We start from the raw sequence: 16,843 nt of genomic DNA, 5'->3' as shown, positions 1-16,843 counted from the left end.
TCAACGTGTGCCCCAACATGCGCCCCGTGAAGTAGAAAGCGAGGTGGCAGTCCACCGAGAAGCAAGATTTCATCGTCCAAGAGACCCGCAAGCTAGAGGCGGCAGGGGTCATTCGCGAGGTCCGCTACCCAGATTGGTTGGCTAACCCGGTTGTCGTGCCGAAGAAGGGGAGGAAGGAACGCATGTGTGTCGACTTCACCAACCTCAACAAGGCCTGCCCGCAGGATCCATTCCCGCTCCCTCACATCGACCAGATCGTCGACTCCACCGCTGAGTGCGACCTGTTATGCTTCCTGGATGCCTTCTCCGGCTATCACCAGATCAAGATGGCAGTAGAGGACGTGGAAAAGACGGCTATCACCAGATCAAGATGGCAGTAGAGGACCATGCATGCCGTTCGGGCTGCGCAATGCGGGTGCGACCTTTCAGCGGCTGATGCACATCGCCTTGGGTCGGCAGCTCGGGAGGAATGCTGAGGCTTACGTTGATGACATTGTGGTGAAGTCTCGGGAGGCAAAAACCCTGATACAGGACTTGTAGGAAACCTTCGCGAGCCTCAACGAAGTGGACCTGCGGCTCAACCCGGAGAAGTGTGTGTTTGGAGTCCCCTCGGGCAAGCTCCTGGGCTTCCTCGTGTCCCACCGGGGCATCGAGGCCAACCCAGAAAAGGTCAAAGCAGTCGAGGACACAAGCCCGCCGAAGACCCTCAGAGAGATGCAGAAGCTCACCGGGCATGTGACCGCACTAGGACGCTTCATCTCCAAGCTGGGGGAACGAGCGCTGCCCTTCTTCAAGATGATGAAGAAAAAGGGCCCCTTTGAATGGACTGAAGAGGCCGACAAGGCGTTCCGGGATCTCAAAAGGTACTTAACCAGCCCTCCGGTGATGGTGGCTCTGCATCCTCAAGAGCCCCTGGTGCTCTACCTTGCAGCCACCCCCTACTCTGCCAGCGCAGCCCTGGTGGCGATTAGGGAGGAGCGTTGGACCAAGGCCGCAGCAACCGTCCGGGTCAAAGCAAAGTAGGACCAAGAGGGCCTCGCAGAGACCGCGATTGCAACCAAGAAGGATAAGCCGTTGCAGGGAAGCACACCCGGAACAGAAGAGCCCCCCCCCCCCAAGCGACCAGCTGCTGGGGGCTCCATTGTCTTAGGAGGCGCCCCGGCCTCCAGAGGACGCTAGCAGCGCCGACACTCCCAATCTCATCGAACACCCTGTGTACTTCGTCAGCACGGTGTTACGGGACGTGAGGGCGCGGTACCCCATGCCTCAGAAACTCCTCCTCGCGCTATTGGTAGCCTCGCGCAAGGTGCAGCACTATTTCCAAGGCCATCCCATCAAGGTCGTCTCAGCGTACCCCTTGGAAAGGGTGCTCAGGAGCCCCAACTCAGCTGGAAGAGTCGCTGAGTGGAACATTGAGCTGCAAGCGTTTCAGCTAGAATTCAGCACAACTAGAGTCATCAAGGGGGCCGCGCTGGCGGACTTCATGGCGGAATGGGCAGAGGTGCCATGCCTCGAAGCTGGCGAGGATCGATCACTCTCCCCGGGAAGCGAGGCACCGGACGGTTGGGTCATGTACTTCGACAGGGTGTTCTTCTGACACGGCGCGGGAGCTGGTGCAGTGCTCGTATCTCCCACTCAAGACAAGCTCTACTACGCCATGCAACTCTGTTTCCAGCACGGAGAAAAGGTCTCCAACAACATAGCAGAATACGAAGGCCTGATAGCAGGCCTGAAAGCCGCAGTCGCCCTGGGGGTGAAGTGCCTCACCATCGAGGGTGATTCGCAGCTCCTCGTCAACTTCTCCAACAAAGTATACGAGCCGAAGGACGAGCACATGGAAGCCTACCTCGCGGAGGTTCGCAGGATGGAGAAGCAGTTCTGGGGGCTGGAGTTGCAGCATGTGCCTCGCGGCACCAATCAAGATGCTGATGACATCGCCAAAAGGGCATCCAGGTGGCTATCTCAGGAGCCTGGCATCTTCGAGGAGCGGCTCTTCAAGCCCTCGGTGACGCCATCACTGTCAAGCATGGTGCAGCCTCGGGAGGAGCTCCCCCAGCCACCTGACACAAGGGACCTTGCCGGAAAAGGAGGAGGAAGCGGAGCGTGTGGCGTGGCAGGCCACGACATACTGCATCAAGGATGAAGAGCTCTACCGGAGACGAACCGAATGATGTGTCCCTACGTTGCATTTCCAGGGAGCAAGGGAAGGAGCTGCTGGCAGACATACACGATGGAGACTCTGGGCATCACTTGTCATCATGGACCCTTGTTGGCAAGGCGTTCCGCAGCAGGTTCTATTTGTTGGGGAACGTAGTAATTTCAAAAATTTTCCTACGCACACGCAAGATCATGGTGATGATATAGCAACAAGGGGAGAGTGTTGTCTACGTACCCTCGTAGACCGAAGCGGAAGCGTTGACGCAACATAGAGGAAGTAGTCGTACGTCCTCCGGTTCAACCGATCCAAGTACCGTTACTCCGGCACCTCCGAGTTCTTGACACGCGTACAGCTCGATGACGCACCCTCGATCTCCGATCCAGCAGAGGCGCCGAGGGGGAGTTCCGTCAGCACGACGGTGTGGTGACGATCTTGATGTTCTCCTGTGCAGGGCTTCGCCTAAGCACCGCTACAATATGACCGAGGTGTAATATCGTGAGGGGGGCACCGCACACGGCTAGGGAACGATCAATGATCAACTTGTGTGTTCTAGGGTGCCCCCCTACCCCCGTATATAAAGGAGGGAGGGAGGAGGTGGCCGCCCCTAGGGGGGGCACGCCATGAGGAGGGGGAAACCTACTCCAAGTAGGTTTCCCTCTCTTTTCCTTATCTTATTTGGAGGGGGAAGGAAAGAGTACTAGTATTAGGAAGTAGTACTAGTAGTAGTAATAGGAAGAGGGGGAAGGAGAAAGGAAAGGGGGGGCCGGCCCCCCTCCCCAATTCGGATTGGGCTTGGGGGGCGCCCCCCCTTCCCTTGCTCCTTCTCTCTTCCTCCTACATGGGCCCAATAAGGCCCATATACCTCCCGGGGGGTTCCGGTAACCTCCCGGTGCTCCAAACTTCTCCGGAACCTTTCCGGTGTCCAAATATATCCGTCCAATATATCAATCTTTATGTCTCGACCATTTCGAGACTCCTCGTCATGTCCGTAATCATATCTGGGACTCCGAACAACCTTCGGTACATCAAAATACATAAACTCATAATATAACTGTCATCGAAACCTTAAGCGTGCGGACCCTACGGTTCGAGAACGATGTAGACATGACTGAGACACATCTCTAGTCAATAACCAATAGCGGGACCTGGATGCCCATATTGGTTCCTACATATTCTACGAAGATCTTTATCGGTCAAACCGCATAACAACATACGTTGTTCCCTTTGTCATCGGTATGTTACTTGTCCGAGATTCGATCGTCGGTATCCAATACCTAGTTCAATCTCGTTATCGACAAGTCTCTTTACTCGTTCTGTAATACTTCATCTTATAACTAACTCATTAGTTACATGCTTGCAAGGCTTAGGTGATGAGCATTGCCGAGAGGGCCCAGAGATACCTCTCCGACAATCGGAGTGACAAAACCTAATCTCGAATTATGATAACTCAACATGTACCTTCGGAGACACCTGTAGTACTCCTTTATAATCACCCAGTTACGTTGTGACGTTTGGTAGTACCCAAAGTGTTCCTCCGGTAAACGGGAGTTACACAATTCTTATAGTTACAGGAACATGTATAAGTCATGAAGGAAGCAATAGCAGAATACTAAACGATCAAGTGCTAAGCTAACAGGATGGGTCATGTCAATCACCTCATTCTCCTAATGATGTGATCCCATTAATCAAATGACAACACATGTCAATGGTTAGGAAACATAACCATCTTTGATTAATGAGCTAGTCAAGTAGAGGCATACTAGTGACTATATGTTTGTCTATGTATTCACACATGTATCATGTTTCCGGTTAATACAATTCTAGCATGAATAATAAACATTTATCATGATATGAGGAAATAAATAATAACTTTATTATTGCGTCTAGGGCATATTTCCTTCAGTCTCCCACTTGCACTAGAGTCAATAATCTAGATTACATAGTAATGATTCTAACACCCATGGAGTCTTGGTGCTGATCATGTTTTGCTCATGAGAGAGGCTTAGTCAACGGGTCTGCAACATTCAGATCCGTATGTATCTTGCAAATCTCTATGTCTCCCACTTGGACTTGGTCCCGAATGGAATTGAAGCGTCTCTTGATGTGCTTGGTCCTCTTGTGAAATCTGGATTCCTTTGCCAAGGCAATTGCACCAGTATTGTCACAGAAGATCTTCATTGGTCCCGATGCACTAGGTATGACACCTAGATCGGAAATGAACTCCTTCATCCAGACTCCTTCATTTGCTGCTTCAGAAGCAGCTATGTACTCCGCTTCACATGTAGATCCCGCCACGACGCTTTGTTTAGAACTGCACCAACTTACAGCTCCACCGTTTAATAAAAACACGTATCTGGTCTGCGATTTAGAATCGTCCGGATCAGTGTGAAAGCTTGCATCGACGTAACCATTTACGACTAGCTCTTTGTCACCTCCATATAAGAGAAACATATCCTTAGTCCTTTTTAGGTATTTCAGGATGTTCTTGACCGCTGTCCAGTGATCCACTCCTGGATTACTTTGGTACCTACCTGCCAAGCTTATTGCTAAGCATACGTCAGGTCTGGTACACAGCATTGCATACATGATAGAGCCTATGGCTGAAGCATAGGGAACATCTTTCATTTTCTCTCTATCTTCTGCTGTGGTCGGGCATTGAGTTTGACTCAACTTCACACCTTGTAGCACAGGCAAGAATCCTTTATTTGCCTGATCCATTTTGAACTTTTTCAAAATTTTGTCAAGGTATGTACTTTGTGAAAGTCCTATTAAGCGTCTTGATCTATCTCTATAGATCTTGATGCCCAATATGTAAGCAGCTTCACCGAGGTCTTTCATAGAAAAACTTTTATTCAAGTATCCCTTTATGCTATCCAGAAATTCTATATCATTTCCAATTAATAATATGTCATCAACATATAAAACTAGAAATGCTACAGAGCTCCCACTCACTTTCTTGTAAATACAGGCTTCTCCAAAAGTCTGTATAAAGCCATATGCTTTGATCACACTATCAAAACGTTTATTCCAACTCCGAGATGCTTGCACCAGTCCATAAATGGAACGTTGGAGCTTGCACACTTTGTCAGCACCTTTTGGATCAACAAAACCTTCAGGTTGCATCATATACAACTCTTCTTCTAGAAATCCATTCAAGAATGCAGTCTTGACATCCATTTGCCAAATTTCATAATCATGAAATGCAGCAATAGCCAACATGATTCGGACAGACTTAAGCATCGCTGCGGGTGAGAAAGTCTCATCGTAGTCAACCCCTTGAACTTGTCGAAAACCTTTTGCAACAAGTCGAGCTTTGTAGACAGTAACATTACCATCAGCGTCAGTCTTCTTCTTAAAGATCCATTTATTCTCAATGGCTTGCCGATCATCGGGCAAGTCAACCAAAGTCCATACTTTGTTTTCATACATGGATCCTATCTCAGATTTCATGGCCTCTAGCCATTTTGCGGAATCTGGGCTCATCATCGCTTCCTCATAGTTCGTAGGTTCATCATGGTCTAGTAACATGACTTCCAGAATAGGATTTCCGTACCACTCTGGTGCGGATCTTACTCTGGTAGACCTACGAGGTTCAGTAGAAACTTGATCTGAAGTTTCATGATCAATATCATTAGCTTCCTCACTAATTGGTGTAGTTGTCACAGGAACCGGTTCTTGTGATGAACTACTTTCCAATAAGGGAGTAGATACAGTTATCTCATCAAGTTCTACTTTCCTCCCACTCACTTCTTTCGAGAGAAACTCCTTCTCTAGAAAGGATCCGATTTTAGCAACGAAAATCTTGCCTTCAGATCTGTGATAGAAGGTGTACCCAATTGTCTCCTTTGGGTATCCTATGAAGACACATTTCTCCGATTTGGGTTCAAGATTATCTGGTTGAAGTTTCTTCACATAAGCATCGCAGCCCCAAACTTTGAGAAACGACAACTTTGGTTTCTTGCCAAACCACAGTTCATAAGGCGTCGTCTCAACGGATTTTGATGGTGCCCTATTTAACGTGAATGCGGTCGTCTCTAAAGCATAACCCCAAAACGATAGCGGTAAATCGGTAAGAGACATCATAGATCGCACCATATCAAGTAAAGTACGATTACGACGTTCGGACACACCATTTCGCTGTGGTGTTCCAGGTGGCGTGAGTTGCGAAACTATTCCACATTGTTTCAAATGTAAACCAAACTCGTAACTCAAATATTCTCCTCCACGATCAGATCGTAGAAACTTTATTTTCTTGTTACGATGATTTTCTACTTCACTCTGAAATTCTTTGAACTTTTCAAATGTTTCAGACTTGTGCTTCATCAAGTAGATATACCCATATCTGCTCAAATCATCTGTGAAGGTGAGGAAATAACGATATCCGCCACGAGCCTCAACATTCATCGGACCACATACATCTGTATGTATGATTTCCAACAAATCTGTTGCTCTCTCCATAGATCCGGAGAACGGTGTTTTGGTCATCTTGCCCATGAGGCACAGTTCGCAAGTACCAAGTGATTCATAATCAAGTGATTCCAGAAGTCCATCAGTATGGAGTTTCTTCATGCATTTTACACCGATATGACCTAAACGGCAGTGCCACAAATATGTTGCACTATCATTATCAACTCTACATCTTTTGGCTTCAACATTATGAATATGTGTATCACTACTATCGAGATTTAATAAAAATAGACCACTCTTCAAGGGTGCATGACCATAAAAGATATTACTCATATAAATAGAACAACCATTATTCTCTGATTTAAATGAATAACCGTCTCGCATCAAACAAGATCCAGATATAATGTTCATGCTCAATGCAGGCACCAAATAACAATTATTCAGGTCTAAAACTAATCCCGATGGTAGATGTAGAGGTAGCGTGTCGACCGCGATCACATCGACTTTGGAACCATTTCCCACGCGCATCGTCACCTCGTCCTTAGCTAATCTTCGCTTAATCCGTAGTCCCTGTTTCGAGTTGCCAATGTTAGCAACAGAACCAGTATCAAATACCCAGGTGCTACTGCGAGCATTAGTAAGGTACACATCAATAACATGTATATCACATATACCTTTGTTCACTTTGCCATCCTTCTTATCCGCCAAATACTTGGGGCAGTTCCGCTTCCAGTGTCCAGTCTGCTTGCAGTAGAAGCACTCAGTTTCAGGCTTAGGTCCAGTCTTGGGTTTCTTCACTTGAGCAACAACTTGTTTGCCGTTCCTTTTGAAGTTCCCCTTCTTCTTCCCTTTGCCCCTTTTCTTGAAACCAGTGGTCTTGTTGACCATCAACACTTGATGCTCCTTTTTGATTTCTACCTCTGCGGCTTTCAGCATCGCGAAGAGCTCGGGAATAGTCTTGTTCATCCCTTGCATATTATAGTTCATCACAAAGCTCTTGTAGCTTGGTGGCAGTGATTGGAGAATTCTGTCAATGACGCTATCATCCGGAAGATTAACTCCCAGTTGAATCAAGTGATTATTATACCCAGACATTTTGAGTATATGCTCACTGACAGAACTGTTCTCTTCCATCTTGCAGCTGTAGAACTTATTGGAGACTTCATATCTCTCAATCCGGGCATTTGCTTGAAATATTAACTTCAACTCCTGGAACATCTCATATGCCCCATGACGTTCAAAACATCGTTGAAGACCCGGTTCTAAGCCGTAAAGCAGGGCACACTGAACTATAGAGTGGTCATCAGCTTTGCTCTGCCAGACGTTCTTAACGTCGTCAGTTGCATCAGCAGCAGGCCTGGCACCCAGCGGTGCTTCCAGGACGTAACTCTTCTGTGCAGCAATGAGGATAATCCTCAGGTTACGGACCCAGTCCGTGTAATTGCTACCATCATCTTTCAACTTTGCTTTCTCAAGGAACACATTAAAATTCAACGGAACAATAGCACGAGCCATCTATCTACAACCAAACATAGACAAGCAAAATACTATCAGGTACTAACTTCATGATAAATTTAAGTTCAATTAATCATATTACTAAAGAACTCCCACTTAGACAGACATCTCTCTAGTCATCTAAGTGATTACGTGATCCAAATCAACTAAACCATGTCCGATCATCACGTGAGATGGAGTAGTTTCAATGGTGAACATCTCTATGTTGATCATATCTACTATATGATTCACGCTCGACCTTTCGGTCCCCGTGTTCCGAGGCCATATCTGTATATGCTAGGCTCATCAAGTATAACCTGAGTATTCCGCGTGTGCAACTGTTTTGCACCCGTTGTATTTGAACGTAGAGCCTATCACACCCGATCATCACGTGGTGTCTCAGCACGAAGAACTTTCGCAACGGTGCATACTCAGGGAGAACACTTCTTGATAATTAGTGAGAGATCATCTTAAAATGCTACCGTCAATCAAAGCAAGATAAGATGCATAAAGGATAAACATCACATGCAATCAATATAAGTGATATGATATGGCCATCATCATCTTGTGCTTGTGATCTCCATCTTCGAAGCACCGTCGTGATCACCATCGTCACCGGCGCGACACCTTGATCTCCATCGTAGCATCGCTGTCGTTACGCCATCTATTGCTTCTACGACTATCGCTACCGCTTAGTGATAAAGTAAAGCAATTACAGGGCGTTTGCATTTCATACAATAAAGCGACAACCATATGGCTCCTGCCAGTTGCCGATAACTTCGGTTACAAAACATGATCATCTCATACAATAAAATATAGCATCATGTCTTGGCCATATCACATCACAACATGCCCTGCAAAAACAAGTTAGACGTCCTCTACTTTGTTGTTGCAAATTTTACGTGGCTGCTACGGGCTTAAGCAAGAACCAATCTCACCTACGCATCAAAACCACAACGATAGTTTGTCAAATAGACTCCGTTTTAACCTTCACAAGGACCGGGCGTAGCCACACTCGGTTCAACTAAAGTGAGAGAGACAGACACCCGCCAGCCACCTTTAAGCACGAGTGCTCGTAACGGTGAAACCAGTCTCGCGTAAGCGTACGCGTAATGTCGGTCCGGGCCGCTTCATCTCACAATACCGCTGAACCAAAGTATGACATGCTGGTAGGCAATATGACTTATAGCGTCCACAACTCACTTGTGTTCTACTCGTGCATATAACATCAACGCATAAAACCTAGGCTCGGATGCCACTGTTGGGGAACGTAGTAATTTCAAAAAATTTCCTACGCACACGCAAGATCATGGTGATGATATAGCAACGAGGGGAGAGTGTTGTCTACGTACCCTCGTAGACCGAAGCGGAAGCGTTGACGCAACGTAGAGGAAGTAGTCGTACGTCCTCCGGTTCAACCGATCCAAGTACCGTTACTCCGGCACCTCCGAGTTCTTGACACGCGTACAGCTCGATGACGCACCCTCGATCTCCGATCCAGCAGAGGCGCCGAGGGGGAGTTCCGTCAGCACGACGGCGTGGTGACGATCTTGATGTTCTCCTGTTGCAGGGCTTCGCCTAAGCACCGCTACAATATGACCCAGGTGTAATATCGTGGAGGGGGGCACCGCACACGGCTAAGGAACGATCAATGATCAACTTGTGTGTTCTAGGGTGCCCCCCTACCCCCGTATATAAAGGAGGGAGGGAGGAGGTGGCCGGCCCTAGGGGGGGCGCGCCATGAGGAGGGGGAAACCTACTCCAAGTAGGTTTCCCTCTCTTTTCCTTATCTTATTTGGAGGGGGAAGGAAAGAGTACTAGTATTAGGAAGTAGTACTAGTAGTAGTAATAGGAAGAGGGGGAAGGAGAAAGGAAAGGGGGGGCCGGCCCCCCTCCCCAATTCGGATTGGGCTTGGGGGGGCGCGCCCCCTTCCCTTGCTCCTTCTCTCTTCCTCCTACATGGGCCCAATAAGGCCCATATACCTCCCGGGGGGTTCCGGTAACCTCCCGGTGCTCCAAACTTCTCCGGAACCTTTCCGGTGTCCAAATATATCCGTCCAATATATCAATCTTTATGTCTCGACCATTTCGAGACTCCTCGTCATGTCCGTAATCATATCCGGGACTCCGAAAAACCTTCGGTACATCAAAATACATAAACTCATAATATAACTGTCATCGAAACCTTAAGCGTGCGGACCCTACGGTTCGAGAACGATGTAGACATGACTGAGACACATCTCTGGTCAATAACCAATAGCGGGACCTGGATGCCCATATTGGTTCCTACATATTCTACGAAGATCTTTATCGGTCAAACCGCATAACAACATACGTTGTTCCCTTTGTCATCGGTATGTTACTTGTCCGAGATTCGATCGTCGGTATCCAATACCTAGTTCAATCTCGTTATCGACAAGTCTCTTTACTCGTTCTGTAATACTTCATCTTATAACTAACTCATTAGTTACATGCTTGCAAGGCTTAGGTGATGAGCATTGCCGAGAGGGCCCAGAGATACCTCTCCGACAATCGGAGTGACAAAACCTAATCTCGAATTATGCTAACTCAACATGTACCTTCGGAGACACCTGTAGTACTCCTTTATAATCACCCAGTTACGCTGTGACGTTTGGTAGTACCCAAAGTGTTCCTCCGGTAAACGGGAGTTACACAATTCTCATAGTTACAGGAACATGTATAAGTCATGAAGGAAGCAATAGCAGAATACTAAACGATCAAGTGCTAAGCTAACGGGATGGGTCATGTCAATCACCTCATTCTCCTAATGATGTGATCCCATTAATCAAATGACAACACATGTCAATGGTTAGGAAACATAACCATCTTTGATTAATGAGCTAGTCAAGTAGAGGCATACTAGTGACTATATGTTTGTCTATGTATTCACACATGTATCATGTTTCCGGTTAATACAATTCTAGCATGAATAATAAACATTTATCATGATATGAGGAAATAAATAATAACTTTATTATTGCCTCTAGGGCATATTTCCTTCACTATTGACCCACGGCACTCAATGACACCGTGGAACTGGTGAAAGCTTGCGAGGCCTGCCAATTCCATGCCAAGCAGATCCACCAGCCGGCAGGAGGTCTGCAGACTATACCCCTCTCATGTCCATTAGCAGTCTGGGGGCTGGATATCCTGGGCCCGTTCCCTCGGGCGTCAGGAGGCTATCGCTACCTCTACGTCGTCGTGGATAAGTTCACCAAGTGGGCTGAGGTGGAAGCTGTCCGCACAATCCCCGTAGGCTCCACGGTCAAGTTCATCAAGGGCCTCGTGAGCCGATTCGGGGTGCCGAACCGCATCATCACCGACAACGGTTTGCAGTTCACCAGTAACCTCTTCAAAACATATTGTGCTAACCTTGGAATGCAGATATGCTACGCTTCGGTAGCGCACCCGCGGAGCAATGGTCAGGCCGAGCGAGCCAACGCAGAGGTCTTGAGGGGCCTCAAAACCAGGACCTTCAAGAAGAAGCTGGAGGCCTGCGGCAGGGGCTGGTACGACGAGCTCTAGTCTGTGATGTGGTCTATCCGCACGACCGCGACCAAGACGACTGGCGAGACCCCGTTCTTTCTGGTTTATGGAGCTGAAGCCGTTCTCCCTCACGAGGTCAGGCGTCGTTCCGCACGGGTCCTGGCGTTCGACGAGGCACAACAGGATGCCATGCGGAGGACGGATCTCGTGCTGGGGGAGGAGCATTGTCAAGAAGTTGCGCTACGAGCAGCAAGCTACCAACAAGCACTGCGGCGATACCACTGCCGCAACATCCGCCCCAGGACTCTTGAGGTAGGGGACCTCATGCTCAGACGGGTTCTCTCCAGGGAGGGACTGCATAATCTCTCTCCCATGTGGGAGGGCCCATTCAAGGTTGTTCATGTTTCCAGGACCGGCTCCGCGCGCTTGGAGACCCAGGAGGGGGTTCCCGTCCAGAACGCGTGGAACATTCAACATCTCCGAAGATTTTACCCCTGAAAAAGGCCCGGTGCCTGTGAAGAAGGCGAATGCCTGTGAAGTAGCCGCGTTTTGGAAAAGGCCCGGTGCCTGTGAAGAAGGCGAATGCCTGTGAAGTAGCCGCGTTTTGGAAAAGGCCCGGTGCCTGTGAAGAAGGCGAATGCCTGTGAAGTAGCCGTGTTTTGGAAAAGGCCCGGTGCCTGTGAAGAAGGCGAATGCCTGTGAAGTAGCTGCGTTTGGCAAAAGGCCCGGTGCCTGTGAAGAAGGCAAATGCCTATGAAGCTCGCCGCCCGTGACACTCTCACGTAATAATGAGTGGGGCTGTACACGCCCCAGAGTCTCTGGAGTGCCGCCCTCGGGCCTCGGGGGCTCCCGCCCATGCCCAGTGGCAGCACTTAGCTCCGCGCTGGTGAGAAGACGTTGAAGACTAGATTAGGTGCCGGACGCGGCTTCTCTCATTTGCTTTCCGCGGTTGGCTCGTTTGTTTCTATTTGAAGTTTTACTGAAGCTGTTACCATTTCGAGCTCGCGACCCTTCGTCCATTTCACTTGTTTGTTTCATTTTCTCTCGCGCAAAGTCTCACGAGGGAAGAACTTGGGCACCCTCGCGAGTGTTTTCTGCCCCGGTGGTTTGGAACTTCCCTATCCGAGTCTGCTGCGGGGGCACCCCTCCCAGTCCGTGCCCCACGGGCATCGTGACACGATCATGGGACTTGGGTTGGTTGCCCCCGCTACCAGGGCTGGAGACTACCCCAACTGACTAACCCCTGCAGGACACAAGGCGCACGACGAGGCCCTAGCCTTGGGAGGCGAGGACCGCAACGAGCTTCCCCCCAAGTTAAGTGATTTCCATGCATAAACACGTGGAACAAAAACATAGTGCAGAAATAGTAGAAATAGTGCGCCAATTAAACGGCAATGGTTCAACACGCCCCCGTGGGGCACCAGACTACATTATTTTTGTGCAAGAAAGAAAGAAAAGCAAAATGGGCATGACTCGCCCGGCATCAACTCTCAGCATGGGCTCGTGCTGCCTCCGGAGCTCAGATGGATTCTGCCTCCCGCTCCACCGAGGCACGGCGTCGGGCCGACCCGCTGCCCTCTCCCAGGCGAGCGTGACGACGAGGGGGCTGGTCGCGACCACCACTGGAGGAGCTGTCGTCTGATGGGGAGTCGTTAAAGCTTGGCGGGCCTCGGGCACCGCTGCGCGCGCCTCCCACCACCTTCATCCCGACCAACACCGGGGCTGGGCGCACGGCCGCGGTCATCGTCTTCGGGGCAGCATCAGGCATGGCGGTCGTCTTTCTCGAACACCCTCACTTAGAGGGTGGCATCGCCATCGAACTTAAAGTGTAGAGTGCACCGTCGGCTCAGGCCGCGCGCGCGCGCAAACGTTTGCCAGCCGCGGGTTAGGGCCATCTCCCCGGTGGTGGAGACCTCCAGAATAGCCCAGGAGGCCCTACTGCAGCAACCATCCGCCTGAAGCCAAAGGCCGCCCGTGGCACCAGCCGGAAGTTCACCTACAAAGAAGCGGGGCAGTTGGAGCCAGGTACCGGTCGGGTCCGCCGACCACACGACGAACTCCGGCAGCACCTCCACCGAGCGAGAACGCGGCCTCGGGGGTCGCGCAGCCCCAGCGTACCTCTCGTTGGCAGCCGAGCACCCACCGCCGCGCAGAGGGCTATTTCCACGGCCACGGGAGGCCGCAGCAAGGGCCGTAGGGTGCTTGCGAGGGCGGCCCCGACCACGCTTGGCCGGAGGAGAGCCGGGCCCTTCCTGGCGAGCCTTTCCTTTCTCCGCGGCCGAGAACCTCTTCGGCGGGGCCATGGGGATGGCGAGCGGCCAAGAAGAGGAAGGGGAGTAGCAGGAAGGGATGGACTGGAAGGGCTCGCGCCGTTCCGTACATATAGCCGGGGGAGGCCAATCGCCGGCCTCCACGATCACAGGTAATCACAACCCGATTTGCATGCAGGGACTTGTCAAGTCGTGCAGTTACCGAGGCGTCGTGGGGAAACAGGGATGCCCACGTCCAATCAACTGCCATGCGGCGCCCGAGGCCGCAGGCTATTGGGGCCCGCGGCGCTTCGCACTTGCCCCTTCGCTTCTCTGCTAAGCCAAGTCCAGGCGCGCCTTGGGCCTGGGGGCTACTGTCGGTGTTCTGGGAATGGGGGTACCCAGACTTGCCTGCCTGCGGCCTACGGCGTGGCTCAGGGAGTGACCCAGTATGGCCCATCTTCATCGACACATGCTCAAGACCCTTGCGAGGGGCCAAGCCTCGCAGGGTGGACGACGGGAAGCTTCCTTGGGCACGGCCTCGTCAGGCTGGCTCGCGAGGAGGCAGAGAGATCAAGGCAGGGTACCTTATGAGGTGCCCATGACGCAAGCCATGACGACCGAAGCCAGGCGGGCGCCAGGCGGGCGCCGGCCCGCGCAGAGTCCTTGTTTCCTCTTTGGTGCAAAGGGGGCAAGCGCAGGCAAGAGTATCAAGCAAAGGCAACCATTTCGGTGCAACAAGACCAAGACCAGCAGAACAGCTGGATGGAGGTCATCGTGGAGCCCAAGCCGGCGTCACCGTCAAAGTCTTTGGCAGGCGAGGACCGACTTTAGCCAGGATAAGTGTACTAGATGTTCCCCTTCAAAATGGCCAATTGTTGGCGCCCTTCCCACTCAATATTTGGGAAGAGGACCAAGGCCTCGCTCTATAAATAGGACTAGCCACCACAGTGGGAAGGCAGAGAGACAACAACCCGGATCCGGATCCAATCCTTCCCAAGAGGCATCACCTCCACAAGAACTCCTCCCCTCGCGAGGCAGTTCTTCCTTTGTATTGTTCATCACCAGCCCCAGAGGCAATCTACCATACCACAAACTAGAGTAGGGTATTACACCACAATGGTGGCCCGAACTAGTATAAACCTCGTGTCCCTTGTGCTGTTCTTTGTGTAATTTAGATCCTTGCGAGGCGACGAAACGTGAGTAGGTGGGAGGTGTGATCTCCGCGCGCACCCCAGAGTTCGAACCTTGAGGGTCTGCCGGAACCCGAAATCCAACAGATACATACGTGTCGGTTCCCCTTCTGTCATTGGGATCAAGCACCGTAAGATTGAACCCATCACAAAGCACCTCTTCCAACTGCAAGATAAATAGATCAAGTTGGCCAAACAAAACCCAAATATCGGAGAAGAAATATGAGGCTATAAGTAATAATGCATATAAGAGATCAAAAAAGACTCAAATAACTTTCATGGATAAAAACATAGATCTGATCATAAACTCAAAGTTCATCGGATCCCAACAAACATCAAATAGATCTCCAAGAGACCATTGTATTGAGAATCAAAAGAGAGAGAGGAAGCCATCTAGCTACTAACTACGGACCCGTAGGTCTACAATGAACTACCCAGGCATCATCGATAAGGCGCCAATGAGGATGATGAACCCCTCTGTGATGGTGTCTAGATTGGATTTGGTGGTTGTGGAACTTGCAGCAGCTGGAATAGAATTTCGTCGACTCCCCTAGGGTTTCTGAAATATTGGGGTATTTATAGAGCAAAGAAGCGGTGCGGGAGGCCACTGATACATCTCCAACGTATGTATAATTTATGAAATATTCATGCCATGTTGCTAATAGTTTTATATGATTTTGGTATGATTTGATTAGAACTAACTCGGACTAACCCTGTTTTCAGCAGAACTACCATGGTGCTGTTTTTGTGCAGAAATAAAAGTTCTCAGAATGCGCTGAAAATCAACGGAGATTTTTCTGGGAAAATATAAAAAATACTGGAACACAAATCTATTGGAGGGGAGTCTCGTGGGCTCCATGAGGGTGGGGCCCGTGCCCCCCCGGGCGCGCCCCTGTGCCTCGTGCACTCCCTGTGGGGCCCCTTGACTTGTCCTTGACACCAACCTCTTCTATAAATACCCAAACCTCTAGAAAATAACCTAGATCGGAAGTTCCGCCGCCGCAAGCCTCTATAGCCACGAGAAATCAATCTAGGCCCTCTCTGGCACCCTGCCGGAGGGGGCCATCATCACCGGAGGCCATGGGGAGGATCTCGTAGGGGCCATCATCACCATGAAGGCCAAGGACCAGAGGGGAACCTCTCCCCATCCACGGGGAGGCCATGGAGGAGGAAGCGCAAGGGGGAGAACCTCTCCTCCTCTCTCTCGATGGCGTCGGAGTGCCATCGGGAGGGGAATCATCGCCGCGATGATAGTCTTCATCAACATCACCATCATCATCACCATCCTTATCTCTTTTACGCGGTCCATTCTCCCGCACCCCGCTGTAATCCCTACTTGAACATGGTGCTTTATGCCACATATTATGATCCAATGATGTGTTGCCATCTTATGATGTTTTGAGTAGATATCCTTTATCTTTGGGTTGATTGATGATCTAGATTGGTATGAATTGTATGATTTATTTTGATGTTGTCCTATTGTGCCCCCCCCATGTCGCGCAAGCGTGAGGGATTCCCGCTGTAGGGTGTTGCAATATGTCCATAGTTTACTATTGTCTGCGTTGCTTGAGTGACAGAAGCATAAACACGGATAAGTGGGTCACGACGTATGGGAATAAAGGGGACTTGATATGTTAAAGCTATGGTTGGGTTTTACCTTAATGATCTTTAGTAGTTGTGGATGCTTGCTAGAGTTCCAATCATAAGTGCATATGATCCAAGAAGACAAAGTATGTTAGCTTATGCCTCTCCCTCATATGAAATTGCAATAGTGATTACCGGTCTTGTTAACAATTGCCTAGGATAATTCCGCACACCGACCCATCATTATTCCA

The sequence above is a fragment of the Triticum aestivum genome, chromosome 5B (genome assembly GCF_018294505.1).
Source record: "Triticum aestivum cultivar Chinese Spring chromosome 5B, IWGSC CS RefSeq v2.1, whole genome shotgun sequence".
In the NCBI taxonomy this organism is placed as follows: domain Eukaryota; kingdom Viridiplantae; phylum Streptophyta; class Magnoliopsida; order Poales; family Poaceae; genus Triticum; species Triticum aestivum.
The sequence above is the reverse complement of the archived record's forward strand: the minus strand, read 5'-3'. Positions refer to the sequence as shown.